General features: G+C 57.4%; 1 protein-coding gene across 3 annotated transcripts in view; it reads left to right on the forward strand.

Annotated features, from left to right (window-relative positions):
• Positions 1-26,806, forward strand: part of SND1 (staphylococcal nuclease and tudor domain containing 1) — a 504,867-nt gene that overhangs the window by 364,554 nt on the left and 113,507 nt on the right. The gene's annotated exons all lie outside the window — the stretch shown is intronic.

Here is a 26,806-nt window from a genome sequence, read left to right on the forward strand (position 1 = left end):
CAGCAATTGCTGGCTGGTCGAGTTCCCCAGCTATGGAGCCCTGCGGCTGCTCGGCGTTCTGCTGACCTGCCTGGAAGTGGGCTGGAAGGGTAGATGCTGCAACATTGGTCCCTGGCAGGCAGACAAGCCCCCCTGAACCCCGACTCCCATGGTAACTGGCCTCGGACCTTGTTCTGAGATCTGCATCTCACGGTTCTGGCCTCGCTCTGTTTTGCTGGGGTCCAAACCAGCCCGGGACGTCAGGTCTGCAGCGTGGGCAGGGTGCCACTCGGATGATTTGAGGACGTCAGTAATTCAGCCAGAGGTCGGGGTCTGTCACAGGAGTGGGTGGGTGAGGTTCTGTGGCCTGCGATGTGCCGGAGGTCAGACTAGGTGATCATGATGGTCCCTTCCGACCTTAGAGTCAGTGTGTATAGGCCTAGCAAGCTTGCAGCTGAGAGAGCTCCATGGGCTGACTGGCACAGGCCTGAAGAGCACCCAAGGGTGGCTGTGCTGCTGGTTGAAATTGGAAGGCACCTGGGAGCTGGTTAAAATATTGAGAACCCATTTCCCGGGACAGAAGAGCTCAGCTGGGAAAGATCAAGGGGTCTAACTGGAAGTGTGTAAGAATGGCGGGGTTGCTGTATGTGCAGGGGGCAACCTCTCGGGGGTGGGGTGCATGCTGGCAGTGGGGGCGGCGCGTGTGCTGGCAGCAGTCCCTTGGGGGGCGCGGGGCGTGCTGGCGGCAGTCCTTTGGGGGGCGCGGGGCAGTGGGGGTGCATGACCAGGTGTTTAACTCTGGGTTTGCGGAAGGGACTCTGCGTTTCTGCAGGAGGTGGATCAGAGGGTCGGGTCTGGCTGGCGCTGAGTTGAAAGCGCTCGGGCTGACTCCTGCAGCTGGGCTCAGGCTGGGGCTGTTTCTCACCCCTGTGAAGCACCAGCTCTGTTCCACAGGGAGCGTGTGGCCGCTCACCCCCACGCTGTGACGTCTCTCTCTGAGCAGGCCCTGTTGCACCAGGTTGAAGGGGGTTCAAAGGAGCCCAGCCCAGCCCCTTCTTCTCCCAGCCCTAGAACCATGCAGGGGAGACTCCCCCTCTGGCTGCCCCCCAGCCACGGGGCCTTTGGGAAGGAGCCAGCCAGAGACCTGCACCTGCTTTGTACCATGTTCTCATGGCATGTTCCACGCCCTGTGCCTGCTGCTCCCGTCCCTGCCCTGTCCTGCCCTGGTCTTTCCATCTAGCCAATCCCCTGCTAGCCTCGGATTTAAGTAGCGAATGAATCCCTGCCCGTCCTGGCACTGCCATGCTGTTTGCTGCTGTCACATCTGTCCTCACTTCTGCTTGTGTGTCCAGTCTCTCTCCCCCACCCCCTGAGTGTCCTGTCTATGGAGACTGAGCAATTCTGGGGGACTTGCTCTGCTCGGGCAGTGCCGGGGATGGAGCACTGTTAACAGTCGTACTAATCCTAGTAGAAAGCAGGCTGCTCCCCGGCCGCAGAGCATGTAACGTTTTCACCTCTCAGAAAGCCAGCCCAGCTCCCCCTGCTCCTGCGTGCCAGCTCCCTGGCAGATGGGCACCGTGTGCTGCTTACTCTCCTCTTGCACAGACAGGCATTGGCTGGGCCCAGGACAGGCCCAAGGCAGGACAGTGACCTGCAGGGCTAGCAGCACTTTCACCTTGTGGCCTGTGAGGAGTGGACGGGGGGACACCCTGTGTGCCCCCCACCCGCCCAATTGTCAGAGGGGCTGCCAGATGTGGCGCCGAGCCACTTTCTCTTTTCTCTTTGAGAGAGATCTTTGCCTCGACCTTGGGCACCTCTGCACGCCGGGGCTTTTCCATCAGGCTTCCGCTCCTGCCCGCGACTCGCTCGTGAATTCTCAGTGACCTTTTCATCAGACCTTAGCATCTTAAAACACCAGGAAGGACCCCTCCCCCTCTCCGAATCCCACCCTCGTGCCCCTTCACCTTGGCAGCTTCTTCCCAAGCCATGGGGATCCCTGGGTGAACCCTACAGAAGATGCGGCAAACACTTGAGATCAGGCTGACTGCAGTGTTTGGAGGGGGCTGGGAGCTGGCCCCTGGGCAGGGGAGCAGGGGGCTCTTTCAGAGATGAGTCAATCCACTCTTGAGTGGGGAATAGCTCGCGCGCGGTGGGGAGGCAGAATGCCGGGGTGTATTGCAGGCCAGGCGGTACTGTCACGTGTGTGGATCTCGCTGGTGGTGCGTCCTGGTGTGTGGACAGCACCACAGTGCTGTGCTTTGTCCCCCTCTGACGTGTGTGCTCTGTTTTATTCATTTGGCACATTCCCCTCCAAGGGATCCACGCTTCAGATGAGGAAAATTTGTATCAATTTTGCATCATTGCCCTGTATTCTAACTCCCACCCGTTCGGTTTAAATTGATTTAAGAACTGGTTATCTCGAGAACTGTCAACCCAATTCCCCTTAAACTCGTTTTCCGCATCCGCTGCATAAAGCCAGCCCGCTTTGAGAAGCTGACATTTCCAGCCATCATTCACTGTCAAGTTATTCCACAGCCCCGGCTGCATTTCCCGGCTCCCTTTCAGAAGGAAAGGTCTCCATTTGGCAAGTTTCTGAGGTCTCTCCTATCCCGGCACAACCCCGCTGCGTTTGCATTCAGCAAAGCTGCCACTTCCACAAGCTTTCTAATACACAGTAATGACTTGAGACTTCTTGCAGCGAGCAGAGTTCCTTGGGCTCCATGGTGTACTGCGGTCCGGCGCGGGAGCCTTCTCTGGGGTCGCACAGAAGCTGCTGTAATAGGCAAGTTGCGGGGGTTCCCCACCTCTGTCCTTCCCTGTCCAGGAAACCAGCAATTCAAATCAAAGTCAGTGTGTGAGTCTCTAATAGCTACACACAGCTCTCCTCTCCCCCTCCCCCACACGCATGCAATTACTCCGACCCCGCGGAGAAGATGATTCTGGTGCCAGTTTGATCAGCCACAGACAATTACCCGTCAGGAATGAGATTGGGCACTCCCCACCGTCCTGTGGGATTGAACAAGCTGCCTTTGTCCAGGCAGACAGCACCGGGATGGCAGTGAACTGGAGGTGGAGTTCGGGTGGAGGGGATGTCCCCGTGGAATAGCTACCCTGAGAAATTGGTTAGGGTCGTAAGAATTGCCAGACCGGATCAGAGCCAAGGTCCATCTAGTCCCCTTCTACCACAAGCCTACCAAAAACGAGGCAATTAATAAAATCTTTAAAAGCCCATCCTACCCCCATGCTGAGATTTCACCCTGGAAAGGAAAATTATTCCAGAGACTCCATGAAGTCCGCTAGGGACTTCACTCTTGCTGCCAATTTTAAGTGGCGGGCGCCCCGATACTAGGGTGATGGTCTGCTGTGTAAAATCACTAACTTACATCACGGGTGCTCCCACTGTTTTGCTGGCACTGGGATACGCTTTGGGTGGGTTCTCTCCCTGCCGGCGAGCTACACAGCAGTTTGCAAACGGGCGTTGTGGAAGAAATGCCCTTCCCATTTGGCAGGGTTAAAGAGCCGTCCAATCTCAGTTGCTTCAATCCATTACTACAAGTGCCATCCAGAGAACTTCCTGTTGCCGTTCCCTTCCTGCTCTGTCTGCTGTGTGATAGAAGTGTGTGTGTGTTCCTCAGCTGTGCATTTATGGGCTCTTTCCGGTAGATAAGCACTCCTGCTCCTCTATTGCACTTTCAAGAGCAACTAGCATTGTAGCACAGGGAAACTGATCCGTGCTTTGGCTGTGCAGGCAGCTTTGCAGGGTCTGTGGTAGCAATGAGCATGTCCTTGGCCAGCTTTCATTTCTGTGGGAGGCTGCCTGGACCGCTGAGTGTCCCCAAATCCTTCAGCCAGGGAGCTGGGAGGGCTTGTGTTGCCTAAGGGTGTAAACGCCAAGGAAGGGAGTGGCGTTAACTCGAGGCTGTTGGTGGGGCTAGGGGAAATTGAAATTGAGGAAGGAAGTCTATAGAAGGACTGCGAGGAAAATCTGCCGGGAGGTGCAGCATGCTTTGCCTCTGGAATAGTCTGCCAATGGAAGATTTGTCACTTGGGGCTCTCCAGCTCTAGAGCATAAACGGTAGAGACATGAAGTCCCATGGGTCCGTGCAGCCAGCCAGACGAGCTCCCTGCCGCCCGTCGCTTTCAGGCTGTAGAGATTTGAGGTGAAAAGGGACAGCGCTGGAACAACTGGCCAAGGGATGTGGGGGGCTTGTGATGTTCCTATCAGGGGTCGCTTTCCAGAGCGCTGCTCTAGCTCAGCCATCGACCTGCTGGGTTTGGTGCCCAGCTGGAGTTCTCTGGCCCAGCTATGTGGGAGGTTAGGCTAGAACTGGGTTATCGCAGTGGTCGCTTTGGGCCTTGAAAGCAGGGGGCAGATGAACGTTTTGAGAGAACCAGCCAGCCCAGGAGTTCTGACGGGACTGCAGGATGGAGTGGCCAAGCCACTATTAAATAGATGCCGTCCCTCATTTTAATTGGCTACCACACTGGAGGGCTAGAGCCCACGTAATAGGTACAATGAAAAGGGGTGGTAGATATCTAGAGATCTAGGTGCTTCTGTGTCCCCTGTCGCTGTAGTATCTGAGTGCTTTACAGTCTTTGAATGTATCTGCCCTCCCAACATCTGTGCTATTATCCCTGGGCTGTTAGCCGTTGGGAAACTGAGGCACACCAGGCCCAGCATCACACAGGGAGTCTGCAGCAGAGAAGGGACTTGAGCCCAGGTTTCTCAAGTCCTAGGCTAGAGCCCTGCCCACTGCCCCACCCTCCAGTACGGCTAAACCTGGTGCTTAATTGGTGAGCTTTATTTCCGTGCCAAGCTGGTGGTGAAAATGATCACTGGAGGGTCACAGACCCCCTGGACAAACGAGGTACGGTAAGGCCAGACCCGCCTGGCTTCGGTGCCATGACAGCCTGCCTTGGAAATCGCTGGGGCGCCTTTGTGCGCATCCATAGAACAGCGTGTCGAGAGCAGCGGGCGGTGCAGCTTGTTTGGGGTCCCAAGTGCCTTCCCCAAAGCTCCTCCCGCGAGCGCAGGAAGGAAGCTCTGGAACCTGGTGCGAAAGGGAAAGCGTGGCCCTGAGCTGGGAGCCGGTGATGAGCCAGCAAACACTGGGGTCAGAGGTCAAGTTCCAGCAAAAGGCTCCCAAGGGGCCAGTCCCCGGCTTGCAAGTGACTCAGCTCTTTAGAGCAGACTGTGAGCATGTCAGCGGGACCGAGCTGGGGAATGGGCAGCCTGACGCATAGGGAAGCAGTGAGCTGAAGTGATTAGACACAGTGCTGGGTTCTGAATGGATGGTGAGCGTCTCCGCTGAGACCTCCGCTCGATGTGCTGTCGCGGGAGCAAAGGCAGCATGCTGGTGTGCAGGGCTGGGTGGGCTGCTCCGTTCGCCTCCTGGCACGGGATCCAGCCCGCTCTCGTGCAGCCTTCGGCTGGTAGCTGAGTGTGAACGGCACCACGGGAAGAGAAGCTGTGATGCCCTGTAGGCCCCAGGGTCTGGGCGCATTCCACCTTGGAGGTTGCTTACCCCAGTCCGGTTGGGCTCTTGACCCTCAGGGTGTGCTGTGAAGCAGTGAGGACAGGCAGTTTGGCAGTGGACAGCTGAACTGTGGGTTGGAGTCAGTTTCCTGGGAACGTAGCTGGATTTTGTCCAGTGCCTACCTCAGCTGATAGCAGTGCTGGGCCGTTGAGCACTTTGCTGATCCCAGCAGGAACACCATCCATCCCTTCCCTCCACCCGCAACACTCGCATATGCTCCCGAAACATACAGCACCTATTAGCTGGCCCAATGGGGACTACAAATAATTGGAGCTACACCTGTCAGACGCAGTGCGCTCAGTGATGCTTCATCCTTGCCCTCGTGTGTGGGTATTTGCCGATTGGCTCACTCAGAAAATCCGGTTCCTCACCATGAGTCTCCCGCTCGTTAGTGTGAACTAATGAGGTTCTGCTGCAATTAAAACTAATTAATAAAAGCCCATTTTGGCCCTTGGCTGCCCTGCCCTGCCATGCTCTGGAGGTGGCGGTGTGGTGGTAGGGATCAGTCAGGGGTCTGGGGCGGTAGGAGAACAGATGGCTTTCCGTAACACTTGCACTGTGGGGAGGGCGTCCTGCCAAGGGCTGGAGATGTCACACTTGCAGCTGCATGCGCCTGACTCGCAGGCTAGTGACTAAGGCAGTGCCTGGACCAGACTGCGAAGTGGAACAAGGACTCAGCTGTAAGACAGGAATAGGTGAGCTGGCCCTTTAAGTCCATGGGGTGTGTCAGTTCCACTGAGCTGGGGAGATGGGCAGAGATGAGGAACCTTTTGTCACTGACCTTTAAGGCCAGCCACAGTGAGGAGCATAAAACCCTGCAGAACCTGGCCAGGGAGTTCCTCACCATGCTAGTGTGGATGGTGATGGAGGGACCCAGGGGTTGCCCAGATCGTGTGCCATTGAAGGCTGCATTGCCCTCACCTTAAGTGCAGAGAGGCTGCTGCCTGTAGGGTGCTGTGCCGTCACGGTGCCGAGCGGGCGACGTGCCCGGCGTGCCGTGCCATGTCACAGTAGGAGCGGTGTGGGAGATGCAGCTCTTCTCACCCCCCGAAGAACGTCCCTGTCGGTCCGTCGGTCCCACGCAGTACAGGCGGTGGGGCTGTCGCTGGGATGCATTTCTGAGCCACAGGACAAAGTACATTGCCTGGATGCCTTTGGGCCTCCTGTGTGCTGTGCCCCCAGTTCCCCCAAGCCCGGCCGCACCAAATACCTCCTGGCAACTGCACTGCTTGGGGCTGTGCTGGCCCTTGCTCTCAAATCCCCTTTGCCCACTCCCTTTGCTTAACCAGATGTTTGGGAGGGGTGGTGGGAGGACTGAACAATCCCCCATCCTGTCAGATGCCCCTGGCCATGCATGCCCTTGGAGAGCTGGTCGGATCCCCTCACTCCTCAGCTGGGGGTGGCTTGGCACGTGGTGGCGGTTCTGGGGCTGGGATCCTGATGCCCATCTGCAGGGCTCACTCCGGACGGCCCACTTAGATCTTGGGCTCCATGAGGACATGAAGGCCAGGGACTTCGGGAGGTGGAAAGGTGGCAAGCAGGCCCCTGGTAAAGCAGCCATTGGGAAGCCTGCCTCTTGTATGCTTTGCCCGTTAGTGCAGCCCTGCTATGCCCATGTAGCGTGGCATGCCCCATAACCCTTGGCCTCTCGATGACAAGGGAGGGAGAGCTGGCAGTGCTGTCCTACCCCCAGCCTTCTGTGGAGCCGCTGGAAGGAGACTCAGGCCTGAGGAGCAGGAGCTGCTTTTGTGTTGGCCCCGCTGTGGGTGAAGTCCACACGAGCCTCCCAGCGCAGAGCCAGGCAGTTGCTTGCAGGGGTGCAGAACCCCCACTAAGCAGTATGGGGGTGGGCAGGGCTGGGTGCAGGGTTTGTGGCCTCCCATCTAGAGAAGATAGGCCAGGCTATCGGAATCTTTCCCAGTGGTTGTGCAGCCTCCTCTAGGAGCCAGGGGTTGCATAGGGATGCATGGCTGACACGGAGCCGGAAACCGCACCTTAGCTAAGACACAGGAGGGACGGAGGGAAGGGACTCTCCGAGGCTCTGTCTGCGAGCTTGTGACTCACCGAATTTATGGCATTTTCCTGGCCTTGGCTAGCCCCAGCTCGCTCTAATTACACAAGTCACCCTGCAGAAGGGGCTTCTCTCCCTTCTTACAGGAACATTTAAATTACTTTTTCTTTTGATCTTCCAAGGGAAACAGTCTAAACAACCTAACAGATCTCTGCTTAGGTGCACGTGTGGAGGTTTCCCATCTGACTGGGGGGGCGGAGAAGGAGAGGTGAGAAATTGCTGTTGAAGAGAAATGGAAGGTCAGACGTTTGCTATTTCTCCACCCAGCATCTTCCGTATGTCTGCTCTCCTGCTAGCGATGCATCAGCAGCTGCAAGGCCCTGGGAGGGAGAGGCAGATGAGAGCTGGGGGTTTAGCCCCATGCTGGAAAGATCGGCCCCCCCTGTATGCCAAGAGTTTGCTCCATCTCCTAGCCTAGGTGTGAATGTTCAAGCATCTAGATTCCCTGAGGGCTGCTTTGCTGAAGCTCGTTTCACGGGAGGAGAGGTGGCCCCGGATGGAGTCGTGAGCGCTTGTCTGCTGGAAGGCAAAAGACAACCGGTGCCCGTTCCTTACTGAAGGCTTTGAAGAGCATGGAGAGTTTGAAGGAATTTGTCATAGAACCCATCTCCTGTCTCTGCCTCCCCCTGTTCTTAATGAGAGCACATTAAAGTCTCTTGATATTAAAATTCGCTAACTCGTGCAACGTCCCTGATTGCAACGTCTGTGTCACACCAGAGCGTTGGTTCCGTTTTGTATCATTACCCTGTGATTCATCCTTTCAATGGAGGGGAAAGATGCTCTCCCTACCCTCATCTCTCTGAATGATTAAGATAAAATAGACAGTTTATGCTCTCACTCCTTCCTCCATTGCAGGCTGCGTTTACCCCGTTGCATTGGTGGTAGTGCTAAATCTCCTTTCCATTTAAATTTGCTGCCGTCCCTGGGCACAATCCATACCTTCTGCTTCGTGTTTGACACATGCTTCATGCACACACGCGTGCATGCTCCCCTTGCTGGGGCTTAGCCAACGCAGTAGCCAGAAGCCATCACGTTTGCCATTTCAGCTCTTACCGTTGGTCCCGTTTTGCTGCTTGAACCCTGGTGTGTGGCTCTTTGAGACACTCTTTGCAGCTCCCTTGGCTGGAGTGGCAGTTGGCAGCCTGCACACTATACTCCCGTTAATCTGCGGGTGTGAAATTGCTGCAGGATCCTGCATGCGGGTGGACTGTAGCAGAGCAGCTGTTCAATGGGAGGTCGGAGTGCCGTTCAGAGCCATTCGAGGAAAGGCTTTACAGTTATTAGACGGAGGAGGCGCTCGCCTTGTCTTGTGTTTGCACTAGCTTGCTATAAATAGAGGTTGCTCCAAGACACCTTCTCCCAGTAGTGCCCCACTTTGTTCACTTTGCAGATTGAACTAGGAAAGCCGTTTCCTAGCACGTGCTGAAGTTCAGTGATTAACTTCTTTGGGGGCTATGGGGGTTAGCAAGCTGTTACTAACCAGGTGACAATGAACTGCCTCTAACGAGCCTGTGATGGGCTTGTATCCATCTCTCCTGGGCCTCCATTGGTAGGGATTTCTTCACTCCTCTGGGGTGGAACCCGGCCGGTGTTCAAGAGCTCAAGGCGACCCTGCATGACTTCCTGGAACATAGCATTTGGGGTGGGCAGAATTCGGTCTCAGTGGACTAGTGGGGAGGAGGGAAAGGTAAATGTGAAATATAACCTCAATTACATGCGTTCTTCGGGCAGGAACGGCCTCTCATTACTGCATGTGAGCAGCGCCTGGCACGATGGGGCTCTGCCCCCATTGGGGGCTCCAGGGACTACTGTCATGCTCATAATTAATGGTACGTGTCCTGACATTGCTGTACCATGAGCTGTGCCCGGGAGCAACCTGCAGGAGAACCTCCTGGGATCTCCTCCCCGCTCTGCGTGATACTTTGGATGCCTGCGTGGACTGTGGGCTCCATTGGAAAGGGCCCGAGTTTGTGTGCAGAGTCTGGCACAGCAGGTCCCTCTCCTGATGGCAGCCGCTGGGTGCTAGTAACGGTCACCCCTGGGTAGGCTGGCAGCAGCAACACGGCCCATTACTGGGAGGTCATAAATCGAGAACAAAGGGCCTCTGGTATCCCCCGGACGGACAGACATGTCTAGGGCGTAGCCGTGTGGCTGAGCCCCATGCCAGCTTGTGTCTGATCTGGAGGGGTGTGCTCAGCCCCGGGGCAGGAAGGGCTGAGAGCATGTGCTGCTTCCCGCTCCCTGTGTGCAGCTCCGATCTGCAGCACGCTCGGCTTTTCCTCGGCTCATTGCTTTCACGGCTAGCTGAGCACAGAATTGCATCCACTCCTGTGAAACCCCACTGGGCCCAGCACTTGATCCACATGTCCAAGCCTCTGCCTGGCCTGGTCAGAGTTGGGTGATGTCCCAGAGGGGCTGAGGAGCCAGCAGACTGCCCACGTGGGGAGGGGTTTGTACGAGCTGGTGGTTACTGTGGCAGCAATGAGAGCTGGAAGCTCTGCCACACAAGGTGAAGAGGCAGGTTCCCCTCGATAGAGCAGCTGCTGGCTGTTGCGCAGGTCAGTGCAAAACCCTTTCAAGGCGGTGGGCTGGATCCTGGGAATGGGTGAGCTGTAGATCGCTCCCTGGGAGCAGGGGCGGGAGCCTTGCTGGCTACAAATCTTTAGGCACAGCTGGGTCCATGTCACCTCTGGGAGGGTAGGTCAGAGTGCGGCGTGTCGCTGCTGGTGTCAGAGGAGCCGGTTGCCGGCTCTGTGGTGTTCATTCCAGGGGCTGCTGTGTGGGGCTGGTGACGCTTGTTTGGACCTGTGTGGCCTGGAATGGTCCTGGCTACTGGAGAGCTGCAATCAGCTGGGACAGAGCTGCCAGCATTAGGCCTGAAGGAGCTGGGGACAGGCCGTGGACTCTGCAATTTCTCCTGCCCCTTGGTCCCTCTGGCTTTCCAGGCCCAGCTCCCCCAGGGTGGGTCGAGGAGGGCAGGGGTGGGGAGCGGGACTGGCTCTTCGCTCCCAGGAACAGTCTGTGTCTTTGCAGAACACGTCTTGGCCAGGCGCAGAGCAGAGAAACCTAATAAATGAATGGGACGTTCTGAGGCAGCTTGTCCACCTATCTGTGCCTGAGTGGCCATGCGGAGAGCAGCTTTTGCAGGGAGTGTTGGCGCCAGGTTAGGTTTTTATCATGCATTGACCCCTCAGCGCTTGTTTCCATCTGGTCTCGATGCTCGTTGAACTTCGATTGGGAGATTTTGCATTTTGTCTGTGCTCAAAGCTGCAGCCGTTCTCTGGGGCGATGGAGCCGGGTGAACGTTGGGTTCTTAGCGCGGGAGAGCAGGGATAGCACGGGCAGCGGTGGTGCAGGCATCTGAGTTCTGCCCTGGGGTGGGGAGCAGCTCTAGTGGCAGGTAGTTCCCTTGGCCCTTCTTAGCACTGTTGAGGGTAGTGTGGGATCCCACTGATGGCTCTGGTGGCATATTTGGGCTTCTAGTTCCATCTGGAGCAGGCCCTTTCAAACCTTGTGGCAGTCGCACCCTGCATAGGTATGCACCCCCATCCCAGGGCACTAGCAGAGAGAACAAAGGCAGAAGTTAAACTCCCTTGTGATGCCAAGAGAAGGAATGTGGGCATTCGGCATACTTCCCCTCTCTCCTGGCATGCATCCGTAGCAGGGTGTGAACCCACTGGGGCCTTCAGCTCTCCAGCATGGCTCTCCCGTGAGCTAAAGAGCAACTGCATTAGCTGGCAGCAGTTGTAGGCTGTTATCTTCCAGAGGGCCAGGTGCTAGGAGGAGACGTGACCTGCCCCGCACTCTGCTAGCATGGATTGTGTGTTCACACTGTGTCTAGGCACGGCAACTCCTGGAAGGGACAGTCGTCCTGTCGTCCGCAGGCTGTAGTCAGGCAGGCTGGCATGGCCATTGTGGGAGACCTGTGAATAAACCAGAGCTGTATGGTTAGGTGCAGTTTGTTCTGTGTAACGTGTATCGGTGGTTACAGGTGTTTAAAAGGCACCTGGCGTGGGGATGTCTCTGCGTCTCCCTCCACAGGGTGTAGTGGTACCAGTGCCTGCCTAGTGTTTTCCCAAACAGAGCAAGGCCCCTCTACTCTCCAGGCACTTCCCGGTTAGCAGGACACTCTAGCTAAGGTCTGCATGCTGCTTGGATCTGTCAACAGCCAGGGCTGAGCTGCCGCCCGGTGGAACTGACCCCTTGGGTCTGACTGCCCTGCCCCTTGCAATAGGCATTGGAGTGGTCCTTCCCAGCATGGCCATAGGAGCCAGCAATAGCGCGAGGGGCGCTGTCTGGGCTGAGGAGGGCCTGGGACCTTTGAGGCTGCCTAGGTACGTACCAGCCATCCCTTACTCCTCCAGGAAGGATGGAGGCTCGTACGTGCCGCGCAGCGTGATCGCTCCTGCGGCCAGCGGCGCGCTAGCATGTGGAGCAGACTGTTCCCTTGGCTTGGGCAGAGGAGTTTAGCCTAGGAGCGGGGACTGGGAGCTGAGGGCCATGTTGGCAGCCCATAGCATCGAGCTAATGGCACCCCCACATCCAGAGGGCAATGGAGCCTCGTCTCCGCAGACGCTCTGCCATAGCCAGGCCAAGGGTAGCCTTAGAGCAGCATTTGGCCAGCCCTGGAGTGGACTGGAAGAGTCTCCCAGGTACTGCATCACCCCAACATTAGCAATGGCTACCAGCTCGTTTCCTGGCACGGCTAGAAACCTTCCTCCTCCACCTCGGGGTGTGGGGACACAGACAGGCAGCTGGACCATCCTACCCCCTACTGCTAAACAGGGGGGCCCATGTGCAGCAGGTTGAGAACAAGGTTGAAAAAGATTGAGGGAAATTTGAAAAAATTGAGTTTGTTTCGTCTGGAGAAGAGAAGACAGAGAGGACATAACAGTTTTCAAGTATGTAAAAAGTTGTTACAAGGAGCAGGGAGGAAAATAGTTTTTATTAACCTTTGAGGACAGGACAAGAAGCAAGGGGCTTAAATTGCAGCAAGGGTGGTTTAAGTTGGACATTAGGGAAAATGTCCAAACTGTCAGGGTGGTTAAACACTGGAATAAATTGCCCAGGGAGGTTGTGGAATCTCCATCAATGTCCAACCTGCTCTTAAAAATCTCCAAACGCCTGTCAGAGATGGTCTAGATAATACTGAGGCCTGCCATGAGTGCAGGGGACTGGACTAGATGACCTCTCAAGGTCTCTTCCAGTTCTATGATTCTCTGAAAATGCCTCTCATGCTTTTGTTTGCAAACAGCCGTCTCCGCTCCAAGTCTCGGCTTGCTCGGAGCACGACAGATTGTGTTTTGCTGGTAGTTTGCCAACCTTGCAGGTCGGGCAAGACTGGCGAAAGGTCAGGGCACGTGAAATTCCTTTGACAGTCAACCAGCTGCAGGTTGGTTGCATAAAACTAAACCCTGGGTTATTAGTAATTTGCTGCCTCTCCTTTTTCATCTGGGCTCACCAGTCACTCCCCTCGCTCCCGGGGGCTGCAATGCTGGGTTCTCAGGAGGCATCTGTCAGCGGCATTGTGAGCTGGGCATGGAGAAGCAGGAAGACTCGAGCAGGGTTCTCAGCACTGTCTCCTTCATCTGAAATGCACGTTTCCAGGCTGGGTGGAGAAACCCGGCGCCTTCTGTATGCCTGCCTGTGTGGGGGAAGATTTGTGGCTACTGAATTCTGACGAGCTCTGGAGACTGGAGCCAGTTTGTGGCCCTGAATTATTTATTACGTGTATAGGACTGGAAGGGACCTCCTGGGTCAGTGAATCCCATCTGCTTCTAGTGCAAGCAGCCCCGGGTCTAGAGTCCCATTCATAACTTTAACAAGCTCGGTTTTAAACCTAGCTGGGTCCTTAGCCCCACTCCTCCTGGCGGGGGCTGGGCCAGAGCCTGTCCTCTGGGGGTTAGAAACCTGCTTCTCATTCCAGCCCAAGTTTACTCCTGGCTGGTTTATCAGGGATTCCTAGAATATCCAGGTTGGAAGGAACCTCAGGAGGTATCTAGTCCAATCCCTTGCTCAATCCCCAACTAAATCATCCCAGCCAGGGCTTTGTCAAGCCTGACCTTAAAAAGAAGGAGATTCCACCACCTCCCTAGGTAACCCATTCCAGTGCTTCACCACCCTCCTAGTGAAATAGTGTTTTCTAACATGCAACCTAAACCTCCCCCACTGCAACTTGAGACCATTACTGCTTATGCTGTCATCTGCTACCACTGGGAACAGTCTAGATCTATCCTCTTTGGAACCCCCTTTCAGGTAGCTGAAAGCAGCTATCAAATCCCCCCTCATTCTTCTCTTCTGCAGACTAAACAATCCCAGTTCCCTCAGCCTCTCCTCATAAGTCATGTGCTCCAGTCCCCTAATCATTTTTGTTGCCCTCCGCTGGACGCTTTCTGATTTTTCCAAATCCTTCTTGTAGTGTGGGTCCCAAAACTGGACACAGTACTCCAGATGAGGCCTCCCCAATGTCGAATAGAGGGGAACGATCATGTCCCTCGATCTGCTGGCAATGCCCCTACTTCTACAGCCCAAAATGTCGTTAGCCTTCTTGGCAACAAGGACACACTGTTGACTCATATCCAGCTTCTCGTCCACTGTAACCCCAGGTCCTTTTCTGCAGGTTTATGCCCATTGGCTCTTGTGCCAGTACTGTCCTTTATCTTCACCAGCTCTTCTCCCTCCCTGGTGGCTCCCACATAGTATTTATAGAGCAATCCAGGCTCCCCAAGCCAAGCTCAGCCAGGCCGTCCATTGCCCTGATCCCCCAGGTCGTCCTTCTCTGCATCATTCTCGAACATGGGTGACCAGAGCTGCACGCAGGCTTCCAGCCAGGGTGTGCCTGGTGCCTTGCCCGATGGCACTGCTACAGCCCGATCTCGAGTAGGGTGGTGCCCAGTGGCCCCAGCTGAGATCAGGGTGCTGTCTCTTTGGGGCATTGCAAGTTTGCCTTTCAGCTCAGCTCTTGAAAAGAGGGATTCCCAGCCCCGTTGGCCTGGATGGGTCAGGGGTGTTCGCTGTGGTCCTGGGTTTTCCATGGTTACATTGGTTTCAGGAGCAGCCAGTTCTGTTTGGCGCTGGGGCTTCCCCTGGGTGCCGTGAGCTGGCACGTCACTGGCTCCTCCTCGCACTACAGGCCCTGTGCACTGAAGCCGAGGGGCTGAGCTTCGGGGGCAGGCCCTTGGGACTCTCCCACGCAGAGTCGAGGGCTGCTTCACGGTCCGGCTGGGCACTTTGAGGCTGAAAAGCAAGCTCCAGCACCAGCGTACACTGGGCTGCTGCGTTGGCAGGGGGAGAGGTGGGACTTGTCCAGTAGCGTTCCCAGGAATCGCTGGCTCACTGCCTGCCCTCCCCTGGGCCACTAGACCCAGATGCGGGGGTGGGCTGATGTCAATCACAGGCTGTGCCCCCCATGCCACCTGGCTCTCCCGTAGGAGCAGTGACATCCCCCCGGGCTGGCTATGGCTGGCCAGCTGAGCGTCCGTTGGTTTGATGAATGGAGCGTCCGCTGGTAGGTTGCGAGGCGTGATGGCGCATGAAATAGGGTAGTGAAGATGCTGGGGGATGATCTGCCTGCATGAGGGGAGAGGGGCGATGGGCATGCGGGTGAGTTGTCAGTCAGGGCTCAGCAGAGCCCCGCCTCCCCTTTTCCCCCAGGAACGGAGCGAGGGGAAGAGATGGAGCAGAAGCCTCTGGGCCATCTGGCCCCTGGGCTGCAGCCGGCTGAGACTCTGGAGCCCACGTGCCCGGTTTCTCCCAGACGCCCAGCACACGCTGCCCCCGCTGACAGCCGCATTTGGGGACTGGGTTTGTGGAGGGGTCCTTCCCTCCCAGGCTCCCCTTTGTGCCCACTTTTGGCCCCACTGTCTGTTCCTGATGCTCAGTGGATGCTGCTGGGGAGGGGAGCAGCAGGAGGGACCTGGGGAGAGAAGCCAGAGAAATAGACCCAGGAGCATGACAGAGCAGGATTCCTCATCCCACATCCCCACAGGAAGGAGGCCGGGTTACATTCCCAGTCCAGTGAAACAGCCGTGCCCGGGCCTGCCTGAGCACCCTGCTCGGCTGTGTCCTGTTGCACCCCTTCCCTGGCCCAATGCCCATGGCTTGTCGTGTGATGAGAGCCAGAGCTGCGATGCCGTTTGGCTAGCAAACCCCAGCTGCAGGGAGCGGCAGGCTGAGAGGCCAGCAGATTTTGGGAATTGCCATGGTGTTTTCAATGCCAGAAACTGTTCCCCTCTGTGTGTGGCGCTGCCTCTGCAGGACTCCATGGCCCAGGGTGGGTGGTTCTCTGGCAAGGAGGGGTCGGGTGGAAGGAGCTGGTTGTAAAGGACGAACATCTGGCTGCCCCGTGTGGGGCTGGGTTTGCCCTGGGATCTCCTAGTGCGTCTGAGCAAATAAGATGAGACCTCCCTGGTGTGTCAGCTTCTCTCTAGGAATCAGCCAGGGGCCAGTGTGGGGAACTCCGCTCTCGCTGCAGGTGGGAGGGACCCCTCTCCTGCGAGTTGCCTGAGATTGCGGGGCTGCTCCCCACCGGCAAGGCAACGTGGGGGGTGTAGCAGAAGGCTCCATTGCTGACTCTGTTCTTGCAGCTGTCCGAAACCTGCCAGATCTAATTCTTTGGATGTTCCCAGTGCGTTTCCCCTGCTGCATCGGGAGAGGAGGCAGTGTGACGGGAGGGCAAAACTAGCCCCAATGCAGGTCCCTTCTGGGCTCGTAGCATGGCTGCCTTGTATCTGGGAGCCGAGGGCCCCAGCGTGGCGGGGAGCTGGCCTGTGTCTGAGAGGGGGGCTCTGATCCTGGGCACGCAGCAGCAGCACGTTCTCGGTAGCGCGGTGCCAGCTGGGCAGCATGTGCTTCGACTCGCCCGGAGAGGTGGCAATCTGCACCCACAGGTCTTGTGGCGAGGCTGGGGCTGCTCCAGTACCTCTGAGGCGCCGTCTCCCCTTGTTTGCATTTCACTATCACCCCTTCCCCAGCAAAGCGCGGCCTCCCCGCAGCCTGCCTCCGCCTTAACGCCAGGCCCGTCAGGGCGCGTCCTGTGCTCAGCGGAGCCCAGCTGGCGCTCCCGTGGGTAGGCTGGTGCTCTCTGGGTCAGGCGCTGTTAATTAAGCGGCTGTATGCTCTGCCTGGAATGCGTCTCCAGATGGCGAGAGCCTCTAATTAAGCCCTGTGCGCTGGCGGCACTGAGGCCGCCCCACAAATTGTCAGAGGGGATAATGAACTTGTCTGTTTAAATAACTTGGGGAGGCGGGAGATGCGGGCTGCTTGCTGAGTGTGCTGAGCGGGGTTGGTGCTCGCTTGGACAGCTGGGCTGGAGTGCTCCATTGCACCAGGGCTGGGTGCATCCCGGAGTGGCTGGCTTTCCACGCTGGCCCATGTGTGGAGAAGGGCTAGCAACTCCAGGCCGGTTTGTCTCTGCCCCAAATCAGCCCCCTCGACCAGGCTCCCTCTTGCAAGCCGTGGAGGCAACATGTGGTCCCATCACTCTTACCCTGAGTTGTCGTGGTTGCTGCTGTGAGGGCTGCCCTCTTTCCAGCCAGTCGTGAGCTGTGTAATGATAACACTGTTCTCCCCTGCTAGCACCCTGCCACAAACCCATCATCAGTCAATGCAAGAAAACAGCCTACTACTGCTGTCAGCTAAGAGAGCTGCACCGTTAGCTGAATGGGTAATGGCCTATGCCGAGGTGTTGCTGGTCCTGCTGCCAGTCTTCCCTCCTGCCACGGTGTTCTAAGTGAGTCATTAATTAAAGTGCAGAGCCTCTGTCTTGCTGAGCAGGGCCAGGCCCCTACCTCTGAAGTGCTGCAGCAATCTCAGGTATGGAAATGCACCCGCCGGTCCCTGGCTGCTGCTGGAGATGGATTTCTGGGCTGCTCGCCTGCCAGCTGCCCATGTCAAACGGTAATTGTAGAACGGGGTCAGGGCTGTATTTTTAGATTGGCCGGAGGATGGATCTAGTGCGTATTTAACATGTCCTCCTTGGAGGCTAGCGCCAGCGCAGCACCGACACCGCTTGGCCAGGCTCGTCAGGACTTAATCCTCTAGCAGCTTACAGCTCTGCAGCTTCCCCCCAAATACCTAGGGCACAGTTAAAGGTTTTCTCATAATCATCTCAACACTTCAACCCATGCCAGGTCAGCAACTTTAAACTCTTTTGCTAAACGCTGGAGTCCTCCGGGGCCCGAGCGGGAGCAGGGCTCTTTCCTTTGGTTAGTTATTGGAGGAGGTGGATTTAGCGGGAGGTTCAGAGCCCTGGAGACCCAGCGGTCTCCTTAGTCGGGCAGTGGGGGCAAAAGCTTTCTCTGCTCACAGGCATCAGCCCTGCCCCGAGGGGGTGCGGCCCATCAGCCTGTGCGGTCTTGGCCAAGATGTGGGCATGGAGACTGAGTAGGGCCAGCCAGGATGGAGGGTGTGATGGGTTCGGTCACAGAGACCCCCTTGGGACTGTCACCTGATTTGCTGAAATTAACTCTGAGCCTGCTTTCCCTGCCAGCTTGGGACTCCAGAACCCTGCCTTGTTGAGCCAGACACACTAGCCTGCTGCAGGCCAGCCCCAGGGTATGATCCACACTCCCAAAGCTGCAGACTTAACTGAAAACAGCTCAGCAGGTCACCTATCTCCAGCACCCAGACACCCAGCTCTCGATGGGATCCAAACCCCCAATAAATCCGTCTTACTCTGTATAAAGCTTATACAGGGTAGACTCATAAATTGTCCGCCCTCTATATCGCTGATAGAGAGAGATGCACAACTCTTTGCCCCCCTGGGTATTAATCACTTACTCTGGGTTAATTAATAAACAAAAATGATTTTATTAAGTATAAAAGGTAGGATTTAAATAGTTTCAAGTAATAACAGACAGAACAAAGCAAATCACAAAGCAAAATAAAACAAAACACGCAAGTCTAAGCCTAATAGATTAAGAAACTGAATACAGGTAATATCTCACCCTCAGAGATGTTCCTATAAACTTCTTTCACAGACTAGACTCCTTCCTAGTCCGGGCCCAATCCTTTCCCCGGCACAGTTCTTGTTAGTTCCAGCAGACATCTCAGGTGGGAAGCCGGGGTTTTCTCATGAATGGGACTCCCTTTGTCCTGCTCCACCCCCTTTTTATAGCTCTGGCACAAGGCGGGAATCTTTTGTCTCTCTGGGTTCCCACCCCTCCTTCTAAATGGAAAAGTACCAGATTTACAGTGGAGAAAGTGTGGGTGTAGAGAGCATGCTCTCATGGGCGTGTGTACTTAGCACTGCACTTTCAGGCAGAGACCGGGCTTGGGGAATTCCAGCTGGAGAGGTCAATTTTCCAGCCAGCTCTCGGGGTCTGAATACCATGGAAATGATTCAGCCGTGTTAATGACAGTGCTCCCTTGGTGACCTCTGCAAGGTGTAATCTGCCATCTGGCCTGTGGCAGAGCTGATTTATTATTTTGTCGCACCCACAGGCTAGCTGGGAACTTCGCAGCAAACCCCCGGAAGCTAGGGGCCTGCCTTATGATTATTTTGTATTACGGTAGCACGGACAGACCCCAGCTGAGATCAGAGCCCCCGGGTGCTGCACAGACACAGCGAGACAGGCCCTGCATGGACAATGTGGGGAGGGGAGAGAGAGAGGCACAGGGAGGGGAAGAGACTTGCCCAAGGTCACCCAGCCAGTCAGTGGCAGAGCTGGGGACAGAACCCCAGAGCCCTGACTCCATTTGGGTGCCCTGTCCACTGGACTATGTTACCCGGCAGGAGCTCCCATCCAGCCGAGTGAGGATCGTCTGGGCCCCAGAACGGGGCCAGAGGGGATCTGGGCTATGGAAATGGCCATGCATGACTTGTACAGCTTGGTGGGCCATTTGTCAGTGGCACGCTGCAGCGAGTCCTGCCCGGTGCGCGCCGTGGCTGAGGACCGGCCCCCTGGGGACTCTGGCAGTGCCATAGGTCGAGGTGGGGGGAGTGGCTGTGGGGGCTCCCCAAGGCCCGGATCCAGCCCCTGTTGGCAGAGGACTCCCAAAGGGTTTTGGGTTTTGCCGTGAGGAGCAAGAGGAAAGCCGTGGAGGGGGAGCTCTCACATAGCCACGGGTGGGGATTGCGTGGGGGGCAAGGGAGGTGTCTGCAGTCCTGTGGGTGTCCTGGGCGCAGCCCGGTTTAGCAGTGGGGATGATGGCGTCGTTGGTCGGGCTGCGTGGGGGGCGGGGCGGGCATGGCTTTGAGCAAGCGTCTCTGCAGGGGGCGTTCTGAGGGTTGCCAGGTGCTGCATAAGGGGAGTTCCTGGCCTGAAGCGCTGGTGTGGACGGGTAGCAGGAAGCTTCCCGGATGGCGGCTCGGGCTGGGAATTGCTGCTCCCAGCTGCAGTGCAGGTGTCGCCTCGGGTAGCAGGGGGCTCCATCCTCTCCCTGCTGGCCTTAGTCCCCATGGTATCCTGTTGGGGACTTGGTACGGGTGTGCCGGTGCCCTCTGGCCCTGTTGGCACGTCAGTCTGCAGCGCGCCAGGGCCCCTGTCTTGCGTGGGCTCCTCGATGGAGTTGAGCGCTCTGGTCAGCAGTGTCAACCCGGAGCCCTGGAGAGCTCAGGGCGCAGCCGGGCATAGAGCACCGGGGCTGTGCAAGCCACGCACCTCAGCCCGCGCCTCCCTGCAATTCAGTGTTGGACTCCCCGGGAATGCTCCTCAGTCCTGACCCGCAACCCTGCTGCTATTCCAGCTCCAGGCGCCCTGGGCACAGCTCTGCCAGGAGCAGAGGCAAACTCCTGTTGATTCCTGGCCTCGGCTACCCTGTTCCTTCCTCCACCCTGTCTGGGTTTAAAACCAGGACACAGAGGTTCTGCCACGTGTGTGCTAAGGCAGGGTTCTGCTCCGGCGGTTCCCTCGCTCGCCCGCCCGTAGAGCAGGTGTGTCTGTCTGGGCACTGGCAGAATCCGGCTCAGATTGCCGGGTGCCGGGCTGCTCCAGAGTCAGTCAGCGCCTCGCAGCACCGGTCCCGGCTCTCGCGGCAATCCCAGTATAGCTTTTGTTTCGGAGCACGAAGGCGTCGGCGATGCAGCCACAGCCCACATGGGTCAGCGTCGGCAGGGCCTGCGTGGGCTGTGCACAGCACTCCGGGTCAAACTCTCCGGCCCATGGCCAGAGATGCTCCCCAGCCTCTGCAAGGCACGTGCCTGGGCTCGCCCGCCTGAGAGGGCTTCCTGTGGGTCAAATTTTTGTCTGCAGGAGCCAGGCAGGCCCTGCCGTACCTGGCATTTCAGTGCTAGTGCTGTTGCCAGACGCCGCCCCCGGCCCTTCTCTGTCAGCCGGTGCCGGAGCATGCCTGCCTTCTCTGCCACGACTCTCCCCCTTTCACATGTCTGACCTCCGGACTCTTTCTGAAGCTTCACAGGAAAGGCGTCCTCGATTGGCTTGTGCCCAGCGACATGTACATTCAGTGTCCGTGCTTGGCACGCACATGGAGCTGAGGAGCAGCAGTCCTGGGGAGACGGTGCCTGTGGCAGGGCCCTGCTCTTTCTCTCTGGCCCAGTGTTCCCGTAACTTGTACAGCGATGCTGAGAGGAGTCGGGAAGATCGATAGCAATTCACCGTTTCCCTTTATTGATTCAGATGGCGGGTGAAAGAGATCTGGCAGCTCTAGGCCATTTATCATAAAATATTCTGTTACTGTCAAGGAGTGTGGGGGAGTTCGAGCCCTGCACCCCTCTTCCTGGGATTCACTGTGACTCTCAGCCAGCCGGTAAAACGGAAGGTTTATTGGACGACAGGAACACAGTCTAAAACAGAGCTTGGGTACAACCAGGACCCCTTAATCTAGTCCTTCTGGGGGGCAGGGAGCTTAGACCCCAGCCCTGGAGTTCACTGCGTTCCACCACCCAGCCCCAAACTGAAACTAACCTCCCCCCCCCCCCCCCAGCAGGCTCCCTCCTGCAGCCTTTGTCCACATTCCCAGGGCACAGGTTTTAACTTGCCTTCCCCCCCCCCCCCCGCTCAGGTTACAGGCTCTCAGGTCTCCCATCCCCAGTGAAAAGAAAAGGAGGACTTGTGGCACCTTAGAGACTAACAAATTTGAGTATAAGCTTTCATGAGCTACAGCTCACTTCATCGGATGCAAAGCTTATGCTCAAATAAATTTGTTAGTCTCTAAGGTGCCACAAGTCCTCCTTTTCTTTTTGCGAATACAGCCTAACGCAGCTGCTCATCCCCAGGGAAACTCTCCTGCCACATTCCCAGGTCAACACTCCCCCCTCCGTGCTGCGTCACAGTGCCATCCCCAGCCAGCGGGCCAGCCTTCCCTCCCCACTCCCTGGGCCGATGGACTGGGCCGGCCCTGTCCCCATGCTCCCGGGCCGATAACAGGGCAATCGATGAGCTTGCTCTGGGACCATGTGGGTAATGGCTTTGCAGAGCCCTGATGGGACCTGAGATCGAGCAAACCGGCCTTCTCCGGAGTGTGTTGTTCCATTAGCACTCACTGTGCAACCCACGTTTCTGCTTTATGATTATGGTTTTAATTAGAGGCTTTGGCTGGCATGTCAAAGGTTTGTGAATGGAGCAGGAGGCTGCTGGTTTCTCTGGGCTAAAAGGGAGCTGCGTTCTTCCAAGGAGAAATGGGAGCAGAATCAGTGCTGAAATATGTTGCTTTGCTGGGGTCCCCATCCACGCCGCACAGCACTGTCCCGTATGTGTTACAAGAGTGCCCAGGTGTCCTGACTGAGACTGGGGCCTGGTGCTGGCTGATCTCCCCCTCCCCCCAAGACTGGGGTTACTGCTGTGCCAGGTGCTACACAGACACCCCACCCCCCCACTGAGATTGGGGTCCATGCTGTGCCAGGCATTTCACAGCCGCCCCCTCCCCCTGCAGACACACACCGAGATTGGGGTCTATGCTGTGCCAGGCACTGCACAGACCAGCCCCTGACCAAGATAGACATAAGTAACTCCATTGCTCCGGGCCTTGGCACTTATGGGACTGATGATCTATGGGGATCTTGGATGGGGTGGGACCATCCTGAAGCCAGCGATCCCATCTGAGCCAGCTAGTCCCCCACATCATGGGCTCCCCACCCCAGCTCCCACTGCTGGAGCCCAGCCAGGGCACTGGTGCAGGCAGCCCCTGAAAAGCCTTTTCTGCTCCAGGCTCTGGGAGTGTGCCGTGGCCTGGCCTGTCTCCCTGTCTTGTGCTGCGTTCAGCTTGGGTTTGATAGCCAGGCTAAAAAGAACAATTCATTTAGTCCGTGGGCACGATGTCCCCCCGTCAAGGTGTAATTCTCTGCCTCAGATACATTTTCCTTGCTCTAATAGGGAGGCGTAACTCTCCACTTAATGGCTGCGCGCCACTTGATTCCTGATACCCTTGAAAGCCTCTTTTATGATGCCGGAGCTCCCACGACAGCGGTTCCCTTGAAACTCTGTACCGCAGGCACCGCGGGGGGGCAGCATCCTGGGGACAAGAACTTGAGATGCCTTTAAGGAATTAAATGCTGGAAAATGCCGGAGGGAAAGTTGCTTAATCCGAATCCTGTGGGGAGTGAAGAGTTCGGTGTGGGCCTGCTGAGAGCTCCATAAACCCTCCCGTGCCCTTCTGCCGCCGCAGGTCCGGTGGCCTTAGCCTTGCCGGGAGCCAGCAGCCTGGCCAGACAGTGGAGAACGGGAAGAGACGTATACCAGGAACCCAGCGCTGGCTCCCAGCAGCGTTCTCCGAGGGTGGCTGAGGGCTTCCCAGCAAGAGGCAGCTTGTAGCACTTGGCGGAGCAAGGAGGGGGAGAGGCACTGGGGTTTCGCAAGCTCGCTCCCTGCCGCTAAGGGTGTGTGCAGGGTTTGAGCCCCGTCCCTGCAGTGGATGCTGGAATCCCCCCCAAGGATCATCCCAGATCTGCCCCCGGAGCTGATTGCATTGGGGGATTCCTGTCTGTGGGAAATCCCCTTATTGGGAAACGTCCTCTCATCTTGAATTGGGACAGAAACTCGCAGCTTCCCATGGGCGGAAATGCTGCAAGCTGGCTTCTGGCCCCTCGCTGAGCTCGGAACGCCGCCTTTCGTTTCGGCTGGAGCACGGCTTCCTGCCAGACTGGTCTGGTCGTAGAATCCACGTTTTCCAGTGGGAAGTGGTTCAGTTCCCCCCAGTAACCCCTCTTGCAGCACAAGGTGCTGACTTTGACCTGGCCCGGCTAACGGCAAAGCAGAGCCTACGCTGCGCCCACTCCTTCCGCGGGCAGCGGGGGAGGGAACAGTGGTCGCTCGGCGCACAGCCGCAGGCTCTCTGCTACTGCCCGTTGGCTAGTGCAGGGCCGGACTGTGCCCGGGTGGTGAGCGTGGCGTAAGCATGTAGACAGGCTAGTCTAGATGGGGCTCGCTGATCTCCTTGGCCCGTTGTGGGCTCTTCTCCACTCTGTGGTTGTTGAGTTGTCTTGGCTCTGACCTGCTGCTGTGGTAGCCGTGCTGGAGAGGGTGAGCGGAGGATTTGACTCCTTGCTGGCGGGTGGATTCGGAGGAGGATGCCGGTGCTCTGCATGGAGATCACTAACACGTGCTGAGCGCCCGATTCCTGAGGGCGCCACATTCCCAACCACTGGGGGTTTCTAGGTTTCAAATCACTGAGCAAAACATGACTTTGCATTGTATCCTGTTGGAGAGCAACATAGTGCGGCTGTCTTCTCCCTGGCACACCTGCCATCCCCGTACATGCCACTCGCCCTCACGCTGGCTGGTTGGGAGCGAGCGCGGGGAGTCTGGGGGGAGGGGCAGGCGTCCCTGCATTTCATACAGCAAAGTCCTGCTTGGAAACTGATTTGACATTATCTCTCAGATCACAGGAGGGATAGCGGAAACCCTTGTACTGTCTCCGCCTAGATCAGCGCCCTCTCGATCTGCCAGGCGCCGTTGTGACCATGCTGGGGAGCTGGAGTCGGCATTGGGCTGTCGCTGCTCTGTACGCTCCTGCGGGCAGCGACCTGTTGTGGGTTTGAGATACTGCATGAAAGGGGTGTCACTGGGATCTGGCTCTCTGCCCGGCTCCTGTTTACCAGGTTTGGTGGGCCAGCCAGTGCGTCTCCATTTTTAGAAGTTCACACAGAGCAGTGGTTCCCCCGGTGGTGCCGGGTGGGGGCCTGCGGAGAACCGCCGGGTCGCTTGGTGCTGGGTCCGCGGCAGGATACGCAGGGAGCTGGGGCAGGAGGTTACTGAGCCTGCCCTGGAGGAGAAGGGGAGGACAGGGAGCTGGCAGCCAGCTGGGGAGAAAGGGGGAGTGAGCCAGGCCAGATGGGGGCTGGGGACCAGGTTGCTAGGCCAGGTCCACAGGTGGTAGGGGAAGGGGCAGGGAAGCCCGGGGCAGGTGGGAGGGATGTGGAACATATGCCTCACTCCCATCGGGCTAGAGCAGAGCTGCTCTCCCGGGGATGTGCCCCTGGGCCCAGCTGTAGCTGGCCCAGGGATGCTAGACACCAGGTGCTGTGGGGAGGAGGGCAAGTGATGGGCAATGGGGGAGGGGAGAAGAAGTAGAGCCCCTCTCGATTTTAGGTCTGGTCTGTGCTCTGTAAAAGCTCCCGAAACCCTGCTAGCAAAGGAAAGTGTCCAGCTCAGCCCCCTCCCCTGGTGATGTCACGTGCTTCAGACCCGTGGAGCAGGCCCCTGCCCCTGCCCGTGCCCAGCGAGTGCCGGGGGTGAAGATCCCTGCAGCGTTTGCACTCTTAGAAGCTGGCATTGGAGCTTTGCAGGGAAAGTGGATTCCATAAAACTTCCTACCAGGGCCAAATGAGTTTCCTGCAGCCTACGCGCAAGGGTGATGGGCATCCCAGGAAAGCCGTCACTAGCAGCATGGGTGTATGGGAGGGAGCTGGTTGCTAAGCCCTGCAAACATGCGGGGCAGGGCCCCAGCTTCATTCCCTGCCAGCCCTTGGCCCTGTGCACAGAGCCGATGAGCTGAGGACTTTACTGCGCCAGGTAGCAAAGCTGTGTCCGGTGGCAAGGGCATGGCCCTCGGTGACTGACCTGCAGATGGAGGAAACGTCTGTCTGTCCCTTTGCCCTTGGTCCCACTCCAAAGCCCGCTCCCCCTAGACCAGCGCTGCACTGAATGGGACGCAGAATTCAGGCCTTTGTCCTGAATGCCTGGTATTCCCGCAGCACCCCGGCCCCCCTCCACCCGGGCTGTACAAACTGCTGCCCCCGAGAGTTCACACGCTGGTTTGTGACGGGGCCTGCCAGGGATGAAACCGACAGACAGCGGGATGGGTGGACGTGGGAGCCCTAAAGTAGGAGCTTTTCCCTGCTTGAGGCTGGCAGCTCGAAGGCTCGAGAGCGGAGCAGAGTTGGGGGAGAAAGTTGTGTAGGAGTGGGCAGAGAGAAGGACCTGGTGTTTTCCGTTCCTTTCCCTTGGGCTGTGGTGGGCACCAGCCACGCTGCAAAGGGCTGCCTTTCCTGCGGCAGAGCCCGCGCGTGGCGTGCTGAGCCATGGCTGGCCTGTATTTTATTGTTAATGAGACAGTGAGATAGACGTCACTGCGGGGATTTGCTGCACTGGGCTGCGAGCTGCCTGCGGAGGGTAAATGGCTCCCTGCATGGCACCTTTTTTTTTTTTATCGGTGCTCTAAAAAGCGTGGGAGCTGGGTGCCCACGGGGGGTGGCTGGATCCCGTGGGAAAGGCTGGGGCCTGGGAAAGGAGATCCCATCCCCGCTCACAGACTGCAGGGTGTGGAGCAGAGGGACCAGAGTGGCCACGCTGCTTTTAGTCTTTAACTGGCTCATTATCCACCTTGTTACCAGCTGGGCTCTTCCTCACCTCTGGAGTCACAGGGCTGATTGCTGTTTTCCAGCCAGTTAATTGTCTGCTGGCGGGGACATCCCCGAAGGATTGGCTGGGCTGAAATACACAGACATGGGGTGGGGACGCTGAGCTCTGTTCTGAGCTGGGAGGAGGCAGCGTTATTGTCTGTCTGGCCTTGGCATCTGAGTGCCTGGGAAGTGCAGGGAGCTGGGTGCTGTGGGGCTCCCCCCTGGCCAGTGGTGAGGCTTTGGGAGCAGCCCCTCGCCCGCAGTAGGACAGGCTGTGCAAAGGCCTGGAGGAGGGATCGGGCGTGGCCGCAGAAGGGATGGGCTGAAGGGAAGGAAATTTGGAAGCTAAGAACCCGCAGATGGCGTGAGAGCCCCACTGCACCCCAAGAGGGGTTGTTCATCCCCAGGGGAACTCTGCAGCGAGGTCGCTAGGAAGTGGGGTGCAGGAATGGCTGGGAGGGAGGGCCTCTGGCAGCTCTG

Source organism: Dermochelys coriacea, chromosome 1 (genome assembly GCF_009764565.3).
Source record: "Dermochelys coriacea isolate rDerCor1 chromosome 1, rDerCor1.pri.v4, whole genome shotgun sequence".
Lineage (NCBI taxonomy): Eukaryota > Metazoa > Chordata > Testudines > Dermochelyidae > Dermochelys > Dermochelys coriacea.